At 51.4% G+C, this 24,670-nt stretch overlaps 1 protein-coding gene across 6 annotated transcripts in view; it reads right to left on the reverse strand.

Annotated features, from left to right (window-relative positions):
* Positions 1-24,670, reverse strand: part of LOC119437141 (rap guanine nucleotide exchange factor) — a 598,134-nt gene that overhangs the window by 43,173 nt on the left and 530,291 nt on the right. Inside the window, exon 1 of one of the 6 annotated variants that reach the window (XM_037704213.2) lies at positions 1,401-1,638. The exons of the other annotated variants lie outside the window; for them this stretch is intronic. The gene's annotated coding sequence lies outside the window, so the exon portion shown is untranslated. Of the gene's footprint in view, positions 1-1,400; positions 1,639-24,670 lie in introns of those variants that run through there. 6 annotated transcript variants of the gene reach the window in all.

Consider the following 24,670-nt stretch of genomic DNA (forward strand, 5'->3'; position numbering starts at 1 on the left):
TTTTAAAACACACATGAAGTGCTACACTTTCATGGCTAAACACCAGTAGATGTGGATTTCAGTTTTTGCACGCCAAATTAAGGTTAACACTGTAATTATGAAATTGTACCAGTCCCACATGTCATTTTTTTTTACTTCTATTTGCAGGTCGCTAGTCAAGTCTTTTCTTGCACAACGCTAAATAAATGACACAGGGACCCCTCTCTTCTCTACACTTCTCAAGGGCAGCAGCCAAATAAATGAAGGCTGCTAGCTGTGGCCATTGAAACTCCTTAAGATAAAATGGAAGTACATGAGGTGCTTCCATTCATGGTGCTTGGGTAAACCACCGAAAAATATATTTTACCAGCAGTGGCACTCTTGGAAGCGTTGCACCTGTTTTGATACCGAGCAACTTCTTGGAACAACTCATAAAGCATGCTATTGCCAAGTGGAGGAAAAGGATGAACAATGGAACACTACTTCTTTAAGCTGATGCACAGAGTAATTCACTATCATATATAGTGCCATACAACCGTCACCAACAAAGGCGTCAGGTTGTATGGCAGAGTTGTGTGCAGAAAGTCCCAGAGAAAATGAACCTGCCTATCCTCAGTGAAAAACCAGCGTTTTGTTCCTTATGCCTCTCTCCTTACCTATGCCGCTCTCCTAATTTCCGTAGTCGAAGCACAACGTTGTAATCAGTAAAACGAAGCGTTTCATACAATGAACAATACTATATATAGCCAAACTATTTATGACTCATTAAAAAAATTTACCAAATTTACCGACAAAGGTGATGGAGAACATAAGGTATAAGCTAAGGATAATAAAGCAACGATGCCACAACAGACAATGAACTTCGACTTATCCAGAAAAAAAATATTAAAATTACCGAAACAATTATCTTGCGCGAAGCTTTAATGTCTCGTTCTCTAGCTTCTAACGCTCGCTAGTTAGACGCAAATTCAAGCACAGCCTAGGTGATAAAAATATCAACACGGAGCAGCAGAAATGAGCTGGAAAAGGCGACAATGAAAGGTCCCTAACATTTCTTTTTTTCTAATTACCTGTTACGCAAAGCACCCAATCAAACCGAACATAAGCGTGCGTATTTTCTACCTCTTTCTCAAGAACTCATTCGCGGCAAAAACTCATTACCGACAGACCCCGTATGTCGCATAGCGTTTCCGGCCGTGGGACAAACGGGCTTCTAGAATGAAACACGACATAGCAGTCTGTTCTATCTTTGTAGCTTTTCAAGCGGCCAAATAAAGTCGCGTTGACACAGTTACTGCTTGATTCGACATTCTGGGAACAACGCAAAGGCAACTAACTGGCCGAGTAAAAAAAAAAAAAAAGAAAAAAAAAGAAAAAGAAAACTGCGCTGCATGTTTCCCGAAACGGGTAATAGGCCCCACCGTTCGAGCACGCTCATCCAACGTCGAGAACGTCCCAGAGGCGACGTGCCACGACCATAGCGAGAAGTCTGGTGCCAGCAGCCACAGTTCACCAAAAGCACGAACACCGTCCCCAACTAGTTGACAGTACAACAATCAAAGCGTCGTGCCGCATATAAACCGGCCGAGTATCCGATGGAGGGGAGCACAGGTGAATCGCCCGACGAACTCATTCGACAGCAGCGCGAGAGCGGCCTACGGACGCGCCGATGCGAGGAAATGACAAACTGACGGCGGCGACGACGAGTTGCCTCAGTCGCAGGAAACGGAAACCAAAAGTGCTATCACGGGTTACAGTGGGGGAGCGAAAAGAAAAGGGAACCAGCGAAGGACGCACGTATAAAGCCTAGCGCAGTTGCGCAGAAGCGCACACTATGACGATACGTGCCGATGCGTCGAAAGGCACCTAGCCGTAGTCCGCTGTGTGTGTGCATCGCTGATGGTCCTATAGTGAACAAATGGAATGTCGCGACGGCCCGAAACGTTATATACGATCGCAAACCTCGCGAATGGGCAGCACGTAATCGCCGAGGAAATTGAATCCGGCGCGCGTGCTTCACAACCAAGCAGCGCAAGCGTACTACGCCCGCTGTCAGAAGTATGTGGACCAAGGGGTTCAGCGAAAAAAAAAATAAAAAAAATAATGATCGATGCTTGACATTGCTAACATCGCAGTGCATTCGTCAGTTTCGGGAAGTCAGTCCGAGTTGACAAGAAATTCGGTGTTTTCGGGGAACCCCTGGTCTTTTTGATCACGAGTGTATACGTGATAAGATATTCGCCACCTGCCAGCGCTACTGACACGCGATAGTCAACGGTGCAGGCTCAATCCCTCCAAGACGTGAGGTCCGAGCCCTGCGGGCTTCCAGCCGTAATGTCAAGCGGCAAGGCCCCCCCGATGGCCCTTACCCTAGTTCAAGCATTCTATCTCCCTCCCCCGAATCGTGATTTTCTACGAGAGCGTCGCCCTTCTGTTATCTGAGCGACGCTAGTAAACTGTGCTCGAAGCTCTTTCGCAAGACCTTCTATGGTGTAGCAGATACAAAGACAGTTCGCCTTGCGCACGCATGAGCGCAAGGCGAACACCTACAGATCGCAAGACAACGAGCCTACCTTGCGCTCGGCATTCCTGTAGACATCGTCAGCAGGGCCGTATAAACCTCGGCGCAGGGTGAAAAACAGCGATCCTATTCTACGCACATACGAGGCTCAATATTTTTATCCGTACGCGCACAGGACTGAATGGCATTGGCGCGATAGCGACCCGCAAGGAAAATGAAAAGACGACCGAAACAGCTACACTTCCGTCCGCCACCCGCGGTAGAAGAAAAAAAAAAAAAGAAACACTGTGAACTTCCATGCCGGTGCAGCGCCCAGATCCTCGACGGCAAAAAACAACAGGACACGCGTCTGAGAACCGGCGCGTGTGGCACCTAGCGAACAAGACGCCGGCCGACAACCGGAGGGCCTTTTTTACGCGGAACTTGTCGACAAAGGGCGCACCTGCCAGCCTCGCGTCCGGAGGACTTGGCCTGCGGAGACAAGTGTCAGACCCCGAGCTCAGAAGCAGCAGCACCAGGAAAGAAGGGAGAGATGCCCGCATAGTCCTCTTCAGCTACATAGCGGTACACTTAGCTAGGGTAAACGAGAAAAGGGGGAAAAAAAAAGGGGGGGGGGGAATGTGAGGAGGTAGGCAAGTACGCGAAGGCCCAACCTCCCCTACGTTACCGCTAGATAACGCTTACATTATAGTACTCCACCGAGAAAAATATATCTATCACGCATACCCCGACCCAATTCTCTCGCTAAAATATATTTCACTGTGTGCCTCAGTTACACGAGTTTGTGCAGGAGTCGTTGCGTCACAATGTTTCCCAACCGCAAACGCACGTTAATGAAACGGTAGTAACATTTCCAGCTATTTTAACGAGTTGTGCATTAGATATGCTATTTATTTATTTATTTATTTATTTATTTATTTATTAAGGGCAGGACACCAAAGAAAACTCCGCTCACAAATAGAGCCTGCAAGTATGTCAGAGCAAGCTATTCGAGTTTGGCTAGTTACAACCGGGGGAAGGGAGAAGAATGATAGTTTAAGCCCGTAAACAAGTGCGTAAACGTGATCATTCAAAACGCAGAACTTCCGAGAGGAAGGAGACAAAGGGCTGGCTCCTAGCATTAAGAATTAAAAAAAAGAGAAACGAAGACCATTTTCGAAGCCCCTATATATTTATTAAAACAAGCGACGAAAACGGCACGACTGCCAGACATGCACAAATCGGTAGGCACTATAGGCCGAACATCCGATATTCAATGCGTCAGAACTACTGGGTGACTTCCTCCCGAGCCATTTCCCCCCGTTAAGGCCAGATATATACACTGCAAGGAAGGAAAGCGCTCTAAACGTGGCAGCCGACGCAAGTTTCAGCCGCTCGGCCATTTTTCTCTTCGAGGAAGAGCGGAGCCGCATCTAGGGAAAGCAGGAAACGCACGCGTGGCAGGAACAACGGTTCGCATTGTGCAGCCGCAGCAACTGAGAGCACCCTTCTCTCTCTAGAGAGAGAGAGAGGGCATGTCGCAATCGCGTGACACGCAGTCACAATCTCCGGCAGCGTCAAGGAGCGCCTCACAGATGCACGCATCGCGCTTGCATGTCTCACTCCTTGCGCACCCACATCGACAGAATAACATAGCGACCATGTAAAGTCCTTTGTAATAAGCAGTCTCCGCAACATACATCTGCCACAAGAAGCACAGCCTTAAAGTTATGCCCGGTATACTTTCAGAACACTCGGAGCGCTTCTATTTTTCGCACGAGCAGCGCCCAGAGGCAGTATCGATAACAGCACGCTGAAACGCACTATCATACAGATGTCATGCTACACTTTCACAAAATTGCCGCCGCCACTTGGGTTTGCACGCAATTTTAGGTCTGCATTGCAAGTGCGCGATTTAAAACCAAACACAGCGCTGTATACGGTGAACCAGTAGGCCCCTGCCGACCAAGCAGAAAGATGTTGCGGGAGCTTTCGCCTGTATATACAGAGCCGGCAGGAGCGTGCAAACGGGCCCGACACGACGCGGCATATTGTGTTCATCGGTTCTACAGAGAACGACGCAATTCATCTCGCACTGTTCCCTGATGGAAGCCTATTTTATGGATCATCTGCACGAGACCACTTTTCATTCCAAGTGGGGCAGAGAAGAATGCGGGCGTGTATCAGCTCCGCTTTCGATCGCAAGCACAAAGAGCACAATGGGCACACACTGCAACCCCGGAGCCTCGCTTATCTTCTTACTCCATATTGTGATCTATCGTATCCGCGTCGGTTTACACACGCGTACGCGATTCGCACGCGAAGGCCATTCTCCCGACCATTGATTCAATCCAGAATGTGGCAAACGCGCCCACTGTGGCTCTCACTATCGCTGCATAAGTTCGCGAATTATTAATGCTTTTATCAGAGAAGCCTTAGTCGACGGCTACTGGCCGCCTCAGTTCCGATGGTGCCCCGATGCGGACATGTTCGCATCGTACAGGGAAAAAAAAAAAAAAAAAAAAAAAAAAAAAAAAAAGATAGAGCCTGCATACGGCATAAGAAACTTGAAAGCTTAGGAACCAGCAGCGCGTTAGGAATAAGACGTTGTAGGTCGCACCTCTATAGTTTCGGCTTTAGTTCGAATCAGCAGACGCCCGCCCCATTGGCCCTGTGTAGCCAAACAATTAGCCAAACCAAGATAACGTTCAGCTAGGATGCTTCAACGAGCTCGGGGGAGAGAGAGCGCATCGAGGCACTTCACGTTCTGCTAAAGTCACCGTTCTGCTCTCGAGCAGCGCCGCCAACGCCGTGTTTTCGTGCGCTAAGGTCCTCATTGGTGCATGCGGGCAATTGACTATCGCTATTTCTAGAAACGCTCTAATCCCGCCCCAGTCGACCGCCGCGCAAGCTACGAAGCGCATATGCCGTTTCACGGAATGCCTGAGTGGCCGGTTGCGCGTGCCTGGCACGAAAGAAGGTCAAGACGGTGTGCGCGTGTGCACGAATGTTAAGCTGAGAGCGCTTGCCGACGCGGACTCCGCGGTATACGGTTCGGTAACAAGGCGGCCAGATGTGTCGGTTGGGCAGCTAAAGAACAAATCGCAAGGTCGACAGATTTAACATGTTCAAATCATTTATCAACTGCAGACGCTGAGGCGAGCTTGAGATTATTTTAGCTCCGGACAATCGTTTCGTCCTATATTCCATCACATGCCTTGCATTCTCCATCGCTGGCCTAAATGCAAGAAGTACGCGGAACAAAAAACGACGAAGAGGAAATTGCGCGCAGTCAGGTTCGGCCCATAACCGGTAAACTGTGTGGAAACACAAGTAGTCGAGCATAGCAACAATGCTGCACCAAAATGTTATATTTTCGGCTCTGTTCCGAATGAGGCGAGATAATGCTCAGAATAATTCGAGCATTTATGACGAGTTTCCTATTTTTCTACCTATGTCTGCCCCCAACACAGGAGGGCCATATCGAAGAGTCGACTGACACGCCACCACGCCAGAGCCGATACCTAATACTCCATCTCACAAATCGTTTGCAGCACTACGTAACCTGCAGTACGTCCTTAGCCAATACAAAGGCCGAATGTCCCTCGAGATGTGTTCGTCCGCGCCGCGTCGTCTGCTCACCGCCACAGCAATTCGCCGTATACGTCGTACATGCGCAAAGGTCCTAACATGTCACGTATCGCCGTATCGTATCATGTACCAAGCAAAAATAAAACTCTCTAATCCCGCCAATAATCAGACTGTTTCGCCCGGAATTATACTCTGCTGCGCAAGGATATTACCTGTCTACGCCGTATACATTCGGTAGTGCTGCGAATGACTTGCGGAATGGAGTATAGGCTGAAGGGTGTCACTTACGTGGAGGCCCGAAAGAAGCGAAGGTGAGAAGGTGTTTCTGTCCAGCGTATGTGCGGAAGACCGCATGTGAAAACACGCGGCTGCTTACAGCGCGCCGCAGCAGAGAAACCGGACAAGAACGCTCGGTGCATAAGTAAACAGAGAGGCTTCCACCCAGTAGTACCCTTGACTCATGCGGAGCAGCGATACAAGCGAGCATGATCAAGCAGGGACCACCACTCGCCGCTAGGTCGTTTGCGAACACCCCAAGTCCAAAGACTGCCGGAAAGATAGAAGCATAGGCCTCTCACCCGCGGCCGACCTCCGCGACTCTCAAGACGTGTCACTATCTATAACAGCGCTGGTGTGAGTCAGCTTCCGCGCGAGTTCGAAACGCACTATCGAGGGCTTCCCGCCCACCAGCGACGCTCAGCAGTGAAATCGAAACACCCCCCACAATACACACCCATCCATCTGTCGGGCGCTACAAGTCGGCATTGAGCAGGCGCGCGGCAAGTTAAAAATTACGCGGGACCCGGTTGAACTGCGAAACTGAAGATTCGCTAAAAGTCATATTACGTTCGGTAAAAACAATGAGAATGTCTTCCCTTTGGTTGAACGAACATTTGTGTTCGATACACGTTTACCATGAACAAGGCGACTAAGATGCCGAGTTGTAGGAACCTCTAATTCACAGCATGTTCTCTGGACTCTTCCAAATGCGTTAAGGGAGAGCTTGCTTTTCAGGCACAAGCCTTTTAAAGAGAGCCCAGCATCATCGGTGCGCCTCTTCAGAAGCCAGTGCGCGCCGGTCAAACCACCGACTGCCGCTACTTCGAATTGCGCCAGTGCGCTCGAGGGAGAAGACGGGAGGGATTACATTGGACTCGGCGGCGAGCTCTATCGCTGAGCGGCGTTCGACGACGTTCGCTTCTGGAGCAGTCGTCGGCACCGCATGCAAGGACACGGAGGGTTGAGAGGAGGGTGGGTCTCATCGCTGCCGAGAAACTCGCGCACGGGACCGAAGCGCGGCGCAACAGGAGCAAACGAATACACGACCTGGATTCGGTGGTTTCCTCAATCGAGCAACAGGACGAGCGTCGGGGCTGGCGATGCGGCCGAGCGCGCGGTAGCGCGCCGCCACAGCCCGATTGCCATCGCGCGTATACAAAAGGCGCGCGCGCGGCGTGCGCGTCGCTTCGCCCGTTGATAAGCGGCGCTTTTCTCCCACTTTGCTCCGGTATATACGAGCACTCCGAAAAGGCAGCTCTTTTCGGAGAGCCTCCGCTAAAGGAGAACGGCGCCGATCTTGTCGCAGAACGTCGGCCACGCCGTATAAAAAAAGATGAGGGAGACGAAAAAAAAAAAAAAAGACACAAAATAACAACAGAAGAGGGATTAGGAAGAGAAGCAGGCCGCGGGCGAACGCTCTGGAATGCCTCCCCCCTCCTGCGTTTCCCTCCCTCGGAGCGGGCGTGCACGGGCGGCAATCAGTTGATCGTCCCTCAATACGCCGTGCGGCCCGAGGGGATTTCGCACGCGCCAATTCTACGGACTTCTCATCCCGCGTTGCCTCGGCGAACAAGAGTGCGCCCGTTGTTTCTTTCGTTTTGCTTGCTCGTTTTTCTTCGTGGCTCGGCTCTTCAATCTCCGAACACGACGAAGCTCCGGAGAGGAGCATGAGAGGCTCCAGACGCGAGATGGACGAGGACTTTTTTTTTTTTTTTTTTTTTTCGCGCTGCGAATTACAATCGCCGAAATTGCGCGCGTGCTTTTTTGGCTCCAATCTTCTCGCGAACCGACAGAACTGGATCACAAAGCGAGGTCTGCATTCGGCCAGTTCTCTCCGAACCGTAGCAACTACAGAGTCGCGTGAGCAGAAGCGAAAGACTATATGCTGCCAGTAAACTGGTCGTCCCTGTCTGGGCTCCGAGAGCGCAGTCTCGAGGGCAAGTACTCTTGCCTATAGAAACAACGACGCCACGGCAATCAAACCGAGAGAAGAATCCATCGGTGCACTCTTGGTCGATCCTCGTCAATTACGATCTAATTTCGCGCTGGAATGGACCTTCATGAAAAAAAAAAAAAAAGAGAGAGAAGTGTCCCAGGGGCGAACGACAAACGACAGCCAGCAGTGTAAGCAAAAAACGCACGCGATGTCAACGTTGCACAAACTAAAACGGAACAGAAACTGTTTATGTAAGCACCAACGACGGGTTGCTCACGGATCCGCCTGCCCAGCTGCCCCAAACTCCGTCACCTCAATCATTGCAGCAACCACGCTTGGTGGTTGCTGATGTTCTGTGACGGTGAAATAGCGTTCTGTGATGTACAGCATCACAGAACACCACTTCTCTACGTAGGAATTGTACAAACAAGCACGCATCTCCATCGCGTCGCGCGAGGGCATAGTCCTCATTAATCGTCGTATGGCGCACACATTTTTTTGGGGTCGAGTCGTGGCTCAGCAGCGTGCATCAGGGGGGCACACTGAAGTGCACCGCATTAGCGGTTCTCCTGCTGCGCGTGGCTTCTTGTGCGATTGCCCTCGAGAGAAGAGGAACCGACGAGCAATGTCCTCGCACACCGAACGAACCGTCTACAAGTTGCCCTAACAGCCGACGTATGCGCAGCTTTGGATGCGAACGCTCGCGCGGATTATTGAAACAGATGACACAAAAGCGAAGAGAAACAGCGCCGATATATTGCGAGAGCAAGACTACAGGGAACACTATAGTAAATGTGCACATCATGGAAAAACAATACTTCGAAGTTCATGGTCAATTTAGCCACGTCCATGTTAGGCCTTCGCCTCGTTCTTTTCTGATAAGAGCGAGAAATAAATAGCCGGATCATTACACACTCGCTGCCTATATCTCACACGTTATACATGTTCTGCAGCGTATTCATACATGTAGCGAGAAAAAATAATAATTATCCGTGGCCCAACGATTAGGTAATGAGCTGTTACGCACAGCACTCGAGGCCGAATCCGACGTGGCAGGCTGGCGTTGCAGCGCGGGCACCCTTCGAGTGAGAAAAATGAAAGGGCACGCGGTGAACAACAAACCGTGCCTTCATGCTAACAAACGGCGGATGAGGTATTACGCAGACGGGCATTTCCCTGATTGCAGCGAGAACGCCACAACCGCCGCGACGTGTATCTAGTATAAACACGGAATCAAACGAACAAGGCCACCGAGTAACAGAAGCCAGTGAAACGAAAAGACTCGCCAAAAACACGCTGAGAGCACAGAGGGCAAACGATACAACTATCACAAAGGCAATCGAGGCGCACTCGAGCTGCACGATTCGATTCTCATTGAGCAAGCAGCTCCCGGGAACCTTAGGCCCGCTAAGCTTCAGGCGCCGCGGCGCGAGGAAATGAAGCTAACTTGGGACGCCATAAATCCGCATTTAAGGAATTGCCCTCGCTTATATATATATATGCAAGCGAGGGGACGGTTTCCGAGCGTATGCAAGCACGAACACAGAGCCAAACTTGGTCGGGCTAGTGCAGCGGAATGTCGATGGCGATTGACGAAGCGTGACCGAGACCATATAGAACGCCCGAAGGCCACCGCGATTGAAAATCGCCGCGTGCCACGGGTATGCGAAATCAGATTTCGATTTACTTTGTCACTGAATGCGATGGACAGCTCACGCAGAGAAACTAGGACAGTAAGAAAACATATGTCACGCAAGGTTAGTTAATCAGCATCAGCGCGGAAGTGACAAAGAAGAGACAAGGCGGCATCCGTAATAACACCGCCACCAAACCTCAGCGGCCAGACAAAAACGAAACGAAAGAAAACGCGACACGAGGCACCGGAAAAATGCCCCCACAAAAGCCCGGCAGTCACGCAGCGAAAAGAGCGCGCCGTGTTCATTCAGCAGACTACTCAGCCGCCCCCTAAAAAAAAGGTTTTGCCCGTCCGGCACGCACGCGGGGGCGCACGCTCAAGAGCGGACGCAACGTGCCAGGTCGCATAATAATACACGGGACATCCGCACCTCGTCGGCGACGCGCTAGCAGTTTGCATCATAAAGAAATACGGGCCACGCTGCGCGCGAGCGGCGGCGAGCACGCCCAGGACCCCGCCGCTGCTGGCGCTACTACAGATAACCAACTGCAGGCTTCCCCCCTCGACGACGCGGCGCGGAAGGTGAGTCAGAGAAAACCCGAGACTCGAGCCAGGCAGTGGAGAGTGGCTCGGCGTCCTCGAACCACGCACGGAATGGGGGAGGAGTGACAACATCGAGCAGCAAGAAGACTTGCAAAAGCCTCCGCGAGCGTGCGCAGGAATGCGCATGCAAAACAGTCAGCGCTCGCGCCGACAAGGCCGCTCCTTCAATCTTCACGTCACTCGAAAGAACGGTCACCGGAAAATTATGCACCGCGTGCCGACGGCTAAAAAACGCGCGTACGCCGCCTCATCGTGAGACGAGAGGTTCGGAGAAAAAGAGGAGGGGAAAAAAAACGAGACGTGTCGAGATTCATCGCCGGTGCGCGGGTACGAGTCGCCACGGAAACCCCTTCGTTTTGAGTGGACAGCGCGTCGTCTCGTTACGCTTCAGCGATAACCATAGGACTAGAGACTGTTAAGGACTCTACAATGAGGGAAAAACGTATTGGCTCCATCGGCTATCGGGCGTTTTAAAGACTAAAAATGATGTTGCGCGTCTATGGTCGAGAATAAAACAGCAGTAGCGACATAGAAAAAACGGCACAGGAAAGAAAGCATGCAGGTGACCGAACTACCACACGGTTAGGCGTTTTTCGAAGCTCCGACCTCTTTTGCGGCTGACATACACAAAATTATGAAACTTCCGCACCTGCTGCAGTGTGCAGCAGCACGGGCTCCTAATTCAGACGCGGTAGCATGCCCGTGCGCCCGCCATAGAATGAGGACCACGGCGGCAGACTTTACGATCGCTTTTAAACGGAGACTGCAACGTTCGCAGTATGTTCCCAGTGCCACAAAAAAAAAAAAAAAAAAAAAAAAGAAAAAAAAAAAAGATGTTTTCCTTTGAACAGCTTTTGTGTGTGCTATATGTAGCAATTAAGTTGAAGATCTTCCTAAGGGCCGTTCTCTAATATCGATGGCTGGCATATCTGCGGCTCAGCGCGGTATTCATGGCTAAAATGGATGCTGAATCATATTGGATGCCTAAAATCGTATTGTAGGTCGTTGTATTCGTACCATCTCTAGAGGTCGTCACAGCGAGTGATCTCCACTGCCTTTCATTGGCCATCAACCAGCCAGAGGCCGTTTGACTGGTTCCTGGTTCTACTAGTCATCGCTACGGGGATAACGACTACGCAAGAGGAGGAAGCCAACTGCCGGTCATAGATCACAGATAACTCACCCCCCTCATTCACGAATTTTCAAACTCGACTAAGAATAGGGCCGGTATTTTGTAGCGATCGCTTATTCTATACTAGTCTTATCATCCACCGCTCACGGCCGGCTGATCCCGTTGATAACGTGAGCGGACCGTCGCACTGACCCAGCGTGAAAAGGCATTAGCGTCGGAAAGGCATCGCTACAAAATACCGTTCTTCTTTCTGGGGTTTTACGTGCCAAAACCAGTTCTGATTATGAGGCACGCCGTAGTGGAGGGCTCCGGATTAATTTTGACCACCTGGGGGTTCTTTAACGTGCACTACAACGCAAGCACACGGGCGTTTTTGCATTTCGCCTCCATCGAAATGCGGCTGCCACGGCCGGGATTCGATCCCGCGATCTCGTGCTCAGCAGCGCAACGCCTTAGCTGAATGAGCCACCCCGGCGGGTGCTACAAAATACCGGCCTAGGACGCAACTCGGCGCTTTTTCATACACGTCAGGAGACACCTTGCTGCTACCTTCATTGTAACGGCCGTACGTTCTCACTCGAGGAAACAAATAACTCATTACTAATTTGATATAAGGCACTCGATAGGGTCCGTGAGTGTGTGCATGCCGCGCTTCACGGCGACTATATATACCGGAACGCCTAAAATGTGGAAAGCATCTACGAGAAAACTTGGGAATAAAAAAAAATGAAAGAAAAAAAAGTTCAAGGAGCGAAAAGGAAACAAACACGTGGATAAGTACAACTAAGCCAAGGAGGGCGCGGGAAATAAGGAAAACGACGCTGCAGAGTAAAGCCTGGGCTCCGCACCTCAACGGCCGAGTATGCAAACACACTTGCGCACCGGGCCAACGTAGACCACTGGGGCAACACTACCCTGGGGACCAAAGGCGGCAACGCCACCCGCGCGGAAAACGCTTTCTGGGTAAGTGCAGTTCCGGTGGGCTCCCCCCTGCTTCCGGTCTCTCCCGCTCCTCCTCGACTCCCCCCGCCAGCGGCATACAACGTTTTTTTTTTTTTATTGCGTTCTGGTTCCCTCATCCACCCCGGAGCCAACAACACACTGGCCTTATATCGCAAGATAGGGCCGCAACAGGCGCCACGCATGACTATATACGTATATGCTACATGTCCCGCACACCGGAGCGGCGGCACTCATGCGATCGAACAATCGGCCGGTGCCCGCTACAACGAAATGCGGACGCCGCCCCCCGTGCTCGATCAGTACGAATTCTTCAGAATTTAGAACGTAAACTCGCGGCGCAATTTACGCGAACACGAGGATCGGGGAGAATTTCGCGAAGCGAGCTTCCCCTGCTCTCAATAAAACCCAAACAGCGCTGGTTACTTGCGATCCAACCCTCCAGCAAATTTGAGACAGCGTCGGTGATTTGTGGCAAGGCCCGCAAAGCGCGGAGAATAAACACCAAAACTTGTCCGCGCCAGACAGGGATCACATTCCACAGGCTACGCGACAGGGGGCGATTTTGCGCGCGCGAGGCGACGAAACGCGGGGTATAAGCTTACACGCACGTTCTACGCGAAACTTTCTTCCATCCTACGAACACGTTCTCTCGCTATAAACGCGAAGCTGCACTAGCTAGGCCACGTGTTTGTAGACGCGGTCCGGGTGGCACCTGATTCTCGCACCTGACTCAACAGTCGGGCAGATTTAAAAAAAAAAAAAAAAAAAAAAAAAAAAACACTTGTCACGTCCCGTCTCTTCCCACGGTGGTTGTTGTCAGCTGCACAAACAATGCGTGCCCGGGAAAGCGGTCCGCCTTCCAAAAATTTCGGCGACCGCAAGACGACCGCCGCTGCGCAAACACGGGCGCACAGCCACGCGGCCACTCCGCACGGCCGCAGTGTTGCTTACCGTCTGAACGCGCGTCGCTTCTCGGACACGCGGTGCAGCAGAACGGCCGTCGTATGTAGCAGCCGCCGCTGCCCCTCCTTCGGGGCCAAGTCATGCGTGTCAACGGCGTCGAGTCCGCAAACCCCATCTTCCTCTCCGCGTTGCTGCAGAGCGTATGAATGCGTCGTCGTGTGTATACCTATACCTTCATGCGCATACTCTACGACGGCGCGAAGGAACGCCTCCGAGAGCAGAGGCCGCGACACATCCAATATAAATGCTAACAACGAGCCGCCGGATCTGATCCTCGCCGCTCTTCCCTCTCCGGGACTCATCTTTTTCCCCCCGACTCGATCGACAATTTGATTCGCCCAGTTCTAACCCTACCCCCAAACCCGTCCACGTCCACTCTGATATCCTCAGTCCACGACATGGGTATTTGCATTGTGCGCGTGCGCACGAAGCGGTAGCTTAGGAGGTAAACGAAGACAGCGCAGAGATTCGACATGCGCTCGACGAGCGCCGCATGTGGGCGTTTATTAGACCCTCGGGTTGACCATCCGGGATGAAGCGCACACTTCGATGTTATAAGGTCATCTCTACACGCGCGCGAACAAGCCCTTCCCTTCGTTACAGAACTGACAAATGTCAAAGGTTTCGTTTGCGCCAATTTCCCACCACCTTACTTAAGCCAGGTACGCGTAAAGCAGAAAGGTCAACCCTTTCTTTCTTTCTTTGGAGGTATTGAGAAGAGAGGAGGTGAAGGTCTCAGCCCATAGCAACGCACTGGAACAGAGTGCGCATTAAAATTGAACAACTTCGCAGAGAAAACACAGAACAATGTGGTTGAAGAGACAGCCAGGCAAACAACCAGGCAATAATTTAGCACCACTAACTCTCAGCATACTTAGATTGTGACAATTGTGCCGTGTCAACAGCTGCGCGCGCGCGCGCGCGCGTCAAGGGCGATCTTGCACACTTATTTATAAAAGTGACATTTCGATACTTCGTGTCCACTGCGACGCGATCGCGCACGCTCGAGCACACCTCAAGTATTGTGTTAGATACCTCCAACGTGGGTGAAGTCTGCCCATTATGCTGTAAAGAAATGCGTGACCGATGCGTAAGTGGGATATCGAACCTGTCTTCCAGCACAGCAGCTCAATGTTCTAACCATTATAAGCCACGATCGCACGCATGCTTCTCTCGTGCCAAACGGCTCTTTGAAACGTCTGGCGCCAGTTTTTCGCATTATTCCCTCGTGACAGCGCTTTAAGACGCTGTGTTAGACGGCACGTGCCTTCGTGATCGGCGCACATTTTTCGTTAGACGGATACCTACAAGTGCGTGAGGTCCGCCTATATAAAGCAATCGAATTAAAAGACGTCGAAACCTTGCTGTCGTGCGCACGGCCGTATAGCGTGCAAGAGTCCGCATTAGATCAGGCTGATTCGTGCGCTACGAATGACGTTCTACCACAGTGAACTTGACAATGAAACGGTTACTTCGCGAAAATATATACACGCACAGATCCCTCCTCGCGACTGTGGCATAAACTATCACAAGCATTTGGTATCTCTCTAACGCATGTTTCAATCTATGTTCAATTAGGTTTGAACGTATCAAAGTTACTATCACAAGCATTTGGTATCTCTCTAACGCATGTTTCAATCTATGTTCAATTAGGTTTGAACGTATCAACGTTATTGCCGCGTACGAGGGACGCAGTTTAGTTCTCATCCTAACAAACTTTTTCTTTTTTCTCCCCCCCCCCCCCTTCCCCTCCGCGGGCACGCACGTGCGTGCGCGTTTGTCCGGAACGCATCCAGCAATCTAAACCGTGACTGTCGGCGATAAGCAGTAGAATGAATGACATCAGACAATCGCTTGTCCGTACGGGTGCCGATTAATTTTCCTCCCGTGAAAAATATGCACACTTTCCTCCTGCGAAAATTTGCGAGTGCGTTTCTACCCACACATCTCCTTTGACCTAACAAGGGTGGCGTAACTCGACCTGGAATCGTAATTAACGTGCCAACATGTGGGTCGGTATACATCACTTCTCCCGTTCCCCGCGCCATCCACGCTCTCGAAACGCGTGGCTCCGAGTATTTTACAGTGCTACTCGAGCAGAAACGCGGCCATCTTGGTTAGGGCAACTTAGATGTGTGGCGAAGAGCCTGCTTACAGAATTTCGCATATTGTCCAGCGCTGCACCGTGGCAATAGAAGCAGTGAAAACGCGGGGCGGCCCAGCGGCGCGCCTTGCGTCCGCCACCGCCACCACGGGTCGAGCACGGCGCGCGAAACCGGGGCAACTGGCGGCGCTGTTCACCGAGGACGGAAGTGAGGAGGAGGACGACGGCAAGGATCTTGGCGCCCCCGCATCCGAACCGATCGCGAAGCCAACACACGCAGCGTGCGCGCTTGCGGGACGTCCCGTACAGCGGACGCGCGGGCTGAGTCACGCGAAGCGGACGCGAGGATTATTCGGCCCACCGATCGACGACGAGGAGGTGACGGTGTATTATACGGTGCGACACACACGCATACGTGTGTGAAGGCGTTGCGCAAGGACTGCTCGTACGAGCGCTCACCCGAGACATCCATTCAGATTTCGAAGTCCGACTGATGCAACGCGAGCTGGGAGGAGGAGGAGGGGGGGAAGGGTTTACAGCAGTCAATGGATACAGTGAGTGTAAATAAACTACCACGCTGCATAACTCATTACGCGAGCGACACAACAAATTATAGACTTCGACGAAAAAAAAAAAAAAAACAGAAAAAGCGAAGACAGTTACACGAAAAGTGAGAAGGAAAACATGCCAGTAAATGGCTTCAGAAGTGGTCGATTCGCATGAGTCTTCGAAAGGCTGTGCGCGCACGTGTACGCTGTTCCTTTGCTTTCCCCATCGGGGAAGCAGAAACATTTATTCCAGGTGTTCCTTCGCTTTGTTACAGTTACGATTTCTTTACCAAAGCGTATAATGGTCTGCAAGCGGAGCCTAACGCGAAAAATAATTTTCTTTTCTGTACACTTACCAACTTTGACGACAAGCAAGATGCGCATCGGCACTTGCTCGCAAGGCTATTTGCACACACCGTTAGTGAGTACGCGACCAGCGGGCTCATCACGCGCGGCTGCAGGCGTGCACGCGCTATACCGTCGCGCATAGAAGAGGTGCGCGCAACCAGCAGGCCGTCCGCAGCTTTAAACTTCGGCTTACGCATTACATGAACGCGTGACGCCGGCCCAATTCAGCAGGCATCTGCGTCTGTGTCGGCGGAAGCACCAAGCCTTTGTATACGCAGTTGCGTCATCGTGACTGCTGCGACCAACGTCACAGGAAATGTGATGATGCAAGCAGTCGCCTAAATAAAAGGGGAAAGATTCTGACAGATTTTGATACCATAACGACAGGGTTACCTGTAAAAGCATGCCAGTTGCTACGAGAAAAAAAAGTTGGTGCAGTTACTATGTAGTGACTGCTTTGCACTGAGATATATGCTGCACTGGGGGGTCTTGTGCGCACGCGCAAGTTGTCAAAAAAAAAATTATGGGGTTTTACGTGCCAAAACCACGATCTGATTATGAGGCACGCCGCAGTGGGGGACTTCGGAAATTTAGACCACCTGGGGTTCTTTAACGTGCACCTAAATCTAAGTACACGGGTGTTTTCGCATTTCGCGCAAGTTGTCCTGAACAGCGCGCCTGTGCCCTTAAGGCAAGCGGACTAGGCGCCGCGCTACGCTAAAGCTCATAACTCATTAACGGAACCTCATAAGCTTCCTTTATTTTTTTTTAACGCGAATACTCGCATTGTGGGTAATGCGCGGTCGGATAGCACAAAGTAAGTTCACTTCGCGATCGTCGTATTGTGTTGATGCACGAACACGTCATATCAGAAGCAACTTGATGACTGCACATATATAGTCGGGTAGCAAGAGGGCCCTGCGTGGCACCCTGCTACCTCCGCCGGTGCTTTAATAAAGTTCATTTCTCTCTCTCTCTCTCTCTCTCTCTCAGAAGCACACGGCTTCTTCAACGTCGTAAAGTGTTCATATACAAAATCAAACAGGAATCTAGCTTGACATGAAAGCGTTTTCACTTCACAGTGAAAAGAGAAATTCATATATGACCACATTTCAAACATGGTCGGCCGCGAGGCGTCATGCGAAACCTTTCTCAAAGGTTTCGAATCCACTGCGCACGTGAGCCGACCTATTGACAGGTGGCCTATTGGGGCCCGTGCAGAACGTCCGTTGCTCCGAAACACTGGAGAACGAGAGGGTCAGTGCTACTCCCTCTCATATATGCTTTGGAGCGCCCAGCGCGCTGCAATAAGCCCCCGCCCTATATGGCCTGGAGACCAAACACGTCAGTCGTGAAATGTTAGAATAGACAGATTGTACACGTCGTGATTCGAACCTTCATATTTATGGTTTCGCTGCAGCGTGGCGTTTTTTTTTTTTTTTTTTAAGCTCGTGTGACGACGAAATTAAAACTCCATAGTAGACGGCGGCAAAATAACTATACAGGAAAAGTTGTTAATCACATTCTAGGGAAATAATTAAGCACAGCTCGTATACCGATCAACAGAAATGAGACGCGGGAAGGGACAAAATCCACATGACGGAGAGTGAGGCCCAAGAATGACGTGTTACAAGAGTGACCATTTTTCTACATCGACGCTGGTTATTTGTTTCGCCTACATGTCTACCGCGGGCGAATCTTGTCCCACGAACACGACTCCGAGAGGCGAGAATGGGGGACAGAAATGAATAAGCACGCAATTTTTCTTTTTTTCAAGACCTTGCCCTACGGACACGCCTTTTCAGATACACATAAGCCGTTTCTTAATTAGAAGCAGCACACAAGCAGCTACAAACTTCGCACAGCAAATCGGCAAGTAGCACATTGTTCTTGGATCACAGCGACCTTTTCGGCGGCACTGCTTATTGCCCATTACTTGTCTGTGTAAACTCGCTCGAAGCACTTAAGTATCTCTCTTGCATCGTCACACTTCCAACGGAAGGTTCTGAGACCGACGAGCGGAACTCATTCGCGAACAGAATTTATTTTTCGCAAAACGAAATCGTAAGAACGAGTTCGAGTTCGTTAATTTTACACAAAACGTTCGCTAGAGTTGGCATGTGTGTTCCCCCTCCCTTCCCTCTTCGCCGATTATCGACAAACCGCGCGGCCCCGGCCAGCGGAGTTGCGGATGCAGCGCTTCCCACGAACTATCGGGCGACGACGCGACGCTCCTGGCCGTCGCCGGCAGTGAGAACGACGGCCCGCGCCCCATTAGCTGGGAACGGATGGGTTCGGCCGTCCCCGCTGCTGCTCCGATGGAGGTGACGGCCAACGTCACGTCCTCGCTCGCCCCAACGCGTGAGCTCTGCGAGCGTGACCTCGATTCTCTTGCTCGCGCGGGCGCGTCACTTCCCGGGCCGCCTGCGACCGAACCGAAGAGACAGAAAAGGAGTCGCCCAAGGGCGGAGACCAAGGCGCGTTGCAGTTCGTCGAAGAATAAAGGGACTGCTGCGCCGCCGCGCTGTACACACGCGCTCACGCAGGAAACCGGAGGAGGGTCCACAAACAACGCAAGTGTGGTTCTCCACGCACCTACCTAACCAAGATAGTGGACCCCAAGTTCGAATCGTAAATGACGCGTCAGATTGCGGACTGATGCTCTGCCACTCCTGCTGTCCTTCGTTCCTCGCACCCACCAACCTTCCGAAATCTCAGACATCTCTTCGCTTCTAGAGTAGTCATTAGCGGGAAGTCGGCCATATTGATTGGGCAAGTTAGCTGCGTGGGGAACAGCCTTCTCACGGTATTTCGCATATTATCCATAATTCTTTTGAGACTATCTGCATTCACTATAGAGTTGACTATAATGACCTTCAACTCAACATTTCACGCGACTGCTCAGTGAAAAATTCGGCGAAATAAATCTCGTGGAAAAAAAAAAAAAAACAAAAAACCTAAACGGCGACACTTGCGCATCAATACAAGATAGGGAGAAAGAGGCCGGCCGCCGCACTCACGTGTTTCGCGCACGGGCTTCGCAAAACAAGAGGAAAACCCGACGGCATAGGAGAAGCGGAAAAGAAGAAGCTGACTACCGCCGTCACAAACATGGAATATTCCGCTAGCACGAAAAAAAGAACGCCCAAGATACTCGGTTTGTTTCTTTTACGACCGAAATGGGAGAGAAAAGTTGTCACTGCTCCGACGAATCCTCGCAAAGCTGCAGGTGGCCAATAAAATAAAATAAAACAACAAAAAAGTACACGCCTAGGACTACTAAACGTAGCTGCCGATAGCCGACTGCTCGCTACCCGAACAGAGAAGATCGCGAAGAGTGCACGTACTTACCGAGATAAACATCGCAGAAACGAACATTTCTCATGCCGCAAGGTCCGAGGCTCGGACAAAGGAGCGAGAGTCGCCAAGCGCATCGATAATTAGCATTTCGCGCAAGACGGGTGACGCGCGCTGAATGGCCAAACACGTACGTGAGGCTTGGAGAACGCCAAGGAACCGGCGACAAACATTGCTATCTTGAGGTGGCACAATGCCCAATCCGGAACAGCGCAGGTGAATGAATGAATGAATGAAGAAATAACTGCTAGGAGCATCCAATACGGTCAGAGATTACACAGGCAAAACATCAAATGCGACCCCTTTTCTCATTGCGATTTGTGGCCGCTAACTTCACAAACTGCGGAATACGTGAGCTGCCTATCTGCCTTTTAACACCCAACAGTCGTATCAATGGCTGAGGACAAACTTTTCCAGCTGCCCAAGGGAAACTAAGACGTACACAGTAAACTAGGCGCGAAGGTTTCCACTGCAGAAACGAACGTGACACAGCATGCAAAAGTATTGAAAACTTGCTTGACGGAGGAGCATCAGATAAGATGTTTAGCGCACCACCGCTCCTTGTATTCGCTACAGACTTTACACCTGTAAAGACCCCGGTCACAGATACCCTGAACTCGCTCCCTCGCATGCGCGCGTGCGTGTTTTTTTTTTTTTTTTTTTTTCCTTCCTCAGAATATTTGCGAATAAAGACATTACCCTCCGGGAAACTACGTCTAACGAGCGCCACCGCCAACTTTTGAGAACGCACGTCTCGTGCAATCACTTGCAGCAAGCTTTCGTAATATAGTACTGCTTGAAAATGCATATTATTCGCTATGTCGTGCGACCCATGCGCGAGAATTAATATTCGTAGCACAAAGTTTAAAACGGCTGCGACACCAAACACGCTTGCATCCAGCGAATTTACGCGCCACCACTTCCTGGGAACATCTCGGTAGACTGACGGAACACAGTGCGAGAGCCAGCCCCCATGGATGGACTTCGCAGGATCATCGCGAGAAGGACGGGGCCTCGTACTCTACCACCGCCGCTCCGGCGCCACGGCACGCCGCGCACATCCCCAGTGGGCCAGACAGCCGCCGCCAGGGGCTGGGGAGATGAAGTAGGGTTGTGGGGGGGGGGGGGGGGGGGGGGGGTTGAGTTGGGGGTATGGAGAAGTGCAGAGCGTCGGCAAGCACCTTGCGGCTCTCTTCACGGGGGCGAAAGAAGCGGCCGCTCTCAAAGAAAAGAAGCGCCGCTCGAAACGACCCGGCTTCCCCCCTTTCTACACGCGCCGCATGCGTCTCGTCGAGTTCTGGTCCCTATGCCGCCGCCGTGTGTGCCGCTGCACCACGACCGACCGAGCGGCGGCTGTTCGGCCTTTTCTGGAACGACGGAGAAACTGACAAAGAAAAAAAAAAAAAGCGAAGGAAAAGAAATCGGGAAGAGAAAGACATTAAAAATAACTCGGGGAAGACAAAACGCACACGATACACGACAAACGCGCGGGGCGGGAGGAGGAGGAAGGGGGGGGGGGGGCTGCTGAAGGAGGAAGAGGAGGCACGGCGAGAAGCCAACAGCTGCAGCGGACGGGACACAGTTTGAGCATGTTTCCGGGGCAGTTTGACACGGTCCCAGCGTAGAATCCCAGAGCTGCTCAGCCCAACCCCCCGTTACACACCCTCCTCCTCGCGCCTTCCTTCTATTTTTTTTTCTTTCCCCTTCATTTTCTTTCGACAACCTCTCGCTTCCCTTTCCCGACACAGTTCTGTTCGCGAAGTTCCGACGCGTCGACGTCCGTGACCGTCACGTCATTCTTGAAGCAAGGGAGACTGCTGGGCAACTTTGCCTTATGCACCACTGGTCGTGCCTTAGCAGCGGTAACAAATGTGACCCTCTAAATGGACTTTGACTGTGGTTAGCGGGACAGATACCAGAAACAGAAATTAGCGAGTACTGCTCTTAACGTGTGCTGAAAGGAAAGACAACCAGGCGCTTTCCTAGTCTTGACTAGGAAAGCGCCTGGTTGGGCTACCCTACGATGGGGAGAGAAAAACGAAGGCGAATAGAAAGATGAGAAAGAAGAGAGAGAGGAAGAGAAGACGCGTTGAATGCCTGCACGTGCATGGAAAGCGCTGAGCAGTAAAGGGGTTTCGCTCACTTTCGTTCCAAAAAGCACGAAAGTGATCGTCGTTGTAGATCGAATCGAGGACGGTGCCACAATAAGTGGTCGATGTTCTCATCGCAAACGCCCACATCACATGCAGCGCTGTCAGCCATCCCAATTAGTATAGAATAAGCTTTCGTGAAGGCAACTCTTAACCACAGCCGACGCGGCCCCGGCTGGAGGTCAGGGTTGTTAAAGTGAAGGGTTCAGTTTGTGTAGTGTGAAGTGCGCCTTATATTGGGGTATTCCTCTCGGCTAACAAGAATGTGCGTGCCAGATGGCGAAGCTGCCTCGCAGCGTCTGTCCTAGAATGTGGAACCGGAACGCAGTGGGACCAGTTTTAATGTTCCAAAACTGCCCCATTTTAGAAGATTCGTTTTCACAACCTAAACAATTTCTCAACGTACACCGAAATCGCGCAGTACACTACACAGGCCGTTTTTGAATGCCGCCTCTATCAGAACGACATCGTGCTCAATAGGCCGCCAAGCCACAGCGGCACGGATGCAGTAAAAGGAATGAGGCGGCTCGACGCAATAATCGCAGAAATAACGGTCTGCTGCGTTTACGTCCAAAAGCGTCCTCAGAGTTACATCTCGGTTCACATTTATATTACAAAGGGGGATTCCTTCAGTGGATCCACGCTGCCCCAGTTTGGAGTACGTAACACGAACAAGTTATCTAACCGGCGAACGGTTGATAAGAGCCACACAGGGCACCGAATAAGAGAGTCGAAGCGCCGCAATCGCCACGAAAAAAATAATAAATAAACAGCGCGGAGCGAACTCCAGTGCAGGGGGTCACGAAGCCGCCGTCCGTGCCCGCTAGCAAGAGCGCCAACGGCGGAGCTGAATGGCCCCGAACATGCTGCTCTTTTTATTATTATTTATAGCGGATTAATAAGCAACGACATCGCCGCTAAGCACGCCTCGAGGGCAACTATCGTCGGCGCTGGCGGGCGACTAAAGCCGGTTGTTGGGGGGGGGGTTCCGCCGATACTCGCACCCTCGCTGTTACATGCACGACAAAAGATGATGCCGAACTCAACGCAGCCTAAAACGCCGGAAAAAAAAAAAAAAAAAAAAAAAAACTTTAAAGAGATGCTCCCGTACTTGGTGAGGAGCTCGCGAATTAGGGCTCGCCTGTTCGACCCGTCCAAGCGCCCAGCCCTCGCAGACGGCGCATACGCAGCAAACGCAATCGCAACCACACGCCCCGCAACTTACGCCAACGCCTCGCGGGGGCGCACTTCTAGAGGTTTCCCGCTACGCTGCACGAAACTAAAGAACGGCACAAACGACGAAACCTTTCTGCCCATTACTCTATACACGCTGCTGGCGCGAGCGAGCAAGCCAGTCACACAAGCCAGCCGGCGTGCCTCATCGGACATTCGCGAGGCGAACCGCGCGCGGCGCGTTCGTCGGCGTGTATTAAAGACACGAGAGTGGTAACCTCACCCATTAATCAGCGACAAGACCGCTGGCAGCCGGGAGAGAAGGCACCAGGGATGGCGAGAGAGGCGAGAGGGAGGAAGCGCGCGCTCGTGCAGTACACGGCAGCAACAGCAGCGACAGAGCGTGCCCGAGCTGGTAGGTCGGGACAGGGCACGCGTTCGCAATGTCGTTATGGCTCGCCCGGCGCATACAGAGAACGAAAAGGCGGACGTATTACTCCTACATCAGGTGATTAGAAAGCCGTCCGGGGGCAACCATCTCTCTCGATGGCCGGAGGTGGAAATGCACTAATGCACATAATACCCCCCATGTTTTCTATTGTCTTTTTGTAAGTGGGCTTCGTTCTAATTCGTGCGGTGATCTAGGGGTATTATCGTTGCCGACTGATTCACAGTTGATTTCTACGTTGTTTCTCATGCCCTTATAATGAGTACCGGCGCGTCGTTGGAGATCAATAATTAAATTACCCCAAACGAAAGCAGGCAGCCACCGCCGGCAACAGGAACGTTAAGCTTGAAGTATGGAAGCAAACACGCACTCCACATATGAACTCACGCACTTCAAACTACACACATTTGAAGGTAAAGAAACAAAGCAGGTAAGGCTCAATTCTGGTCATTTCGCACATTTTTGCGGTTACGGCATATGTATGTACGCACACTCCTGCGGGCATGATAAATATACACCCCATAAATTTCGTAGCAATAACATTGTTCCGCATTCCACTAGATTTCGCACCCACCCCGGCTTGGGCACAAATGACCAGCAAGCGATGTTTCGATGATTATAACATCAAAAATCTCTATTTCCAAAATTCCGCCTGCGAGGCGCAGCATTTCAAAGTCTCCAGGCTTTGGTTGGCCTGCAGTTTGTACTGTTGAGATAATTGAAATAACGATATACGTATGCATCTACGCCACAGCGGGAAAAAATAGAAGAAAAAAAAAAAGGAGGAAGCACCATATCCTAGCGCGCGCTTTTCGAATGACGTCGCGATCGCAAGTACATCAGTATGCATGTAGGCCGAAAATACACGGCCACAGGCGCATACCTCCCTTGATCAGTATGCGTTGCTTTTGCGCCATTGTTCATCATCCGTACTGCGCTCTTAAGTGGCGTAGCTTTCTT

Source organism: Dermacentor silvarum, chromosome 1 (genome assembly GCF_013339745.2).
Source record: "Dermacentor silvarum isolate Dsil-2018 chromosome 1, BIME_Dsil_1.4, whole genome shotgun sequence".
Lineage (NCBI taxonomy): Eukaryota > Metazoa > Arthropoda > Arachnida > Ixodida > Ixodidae > Dermacentor > Dermacentor silvarum.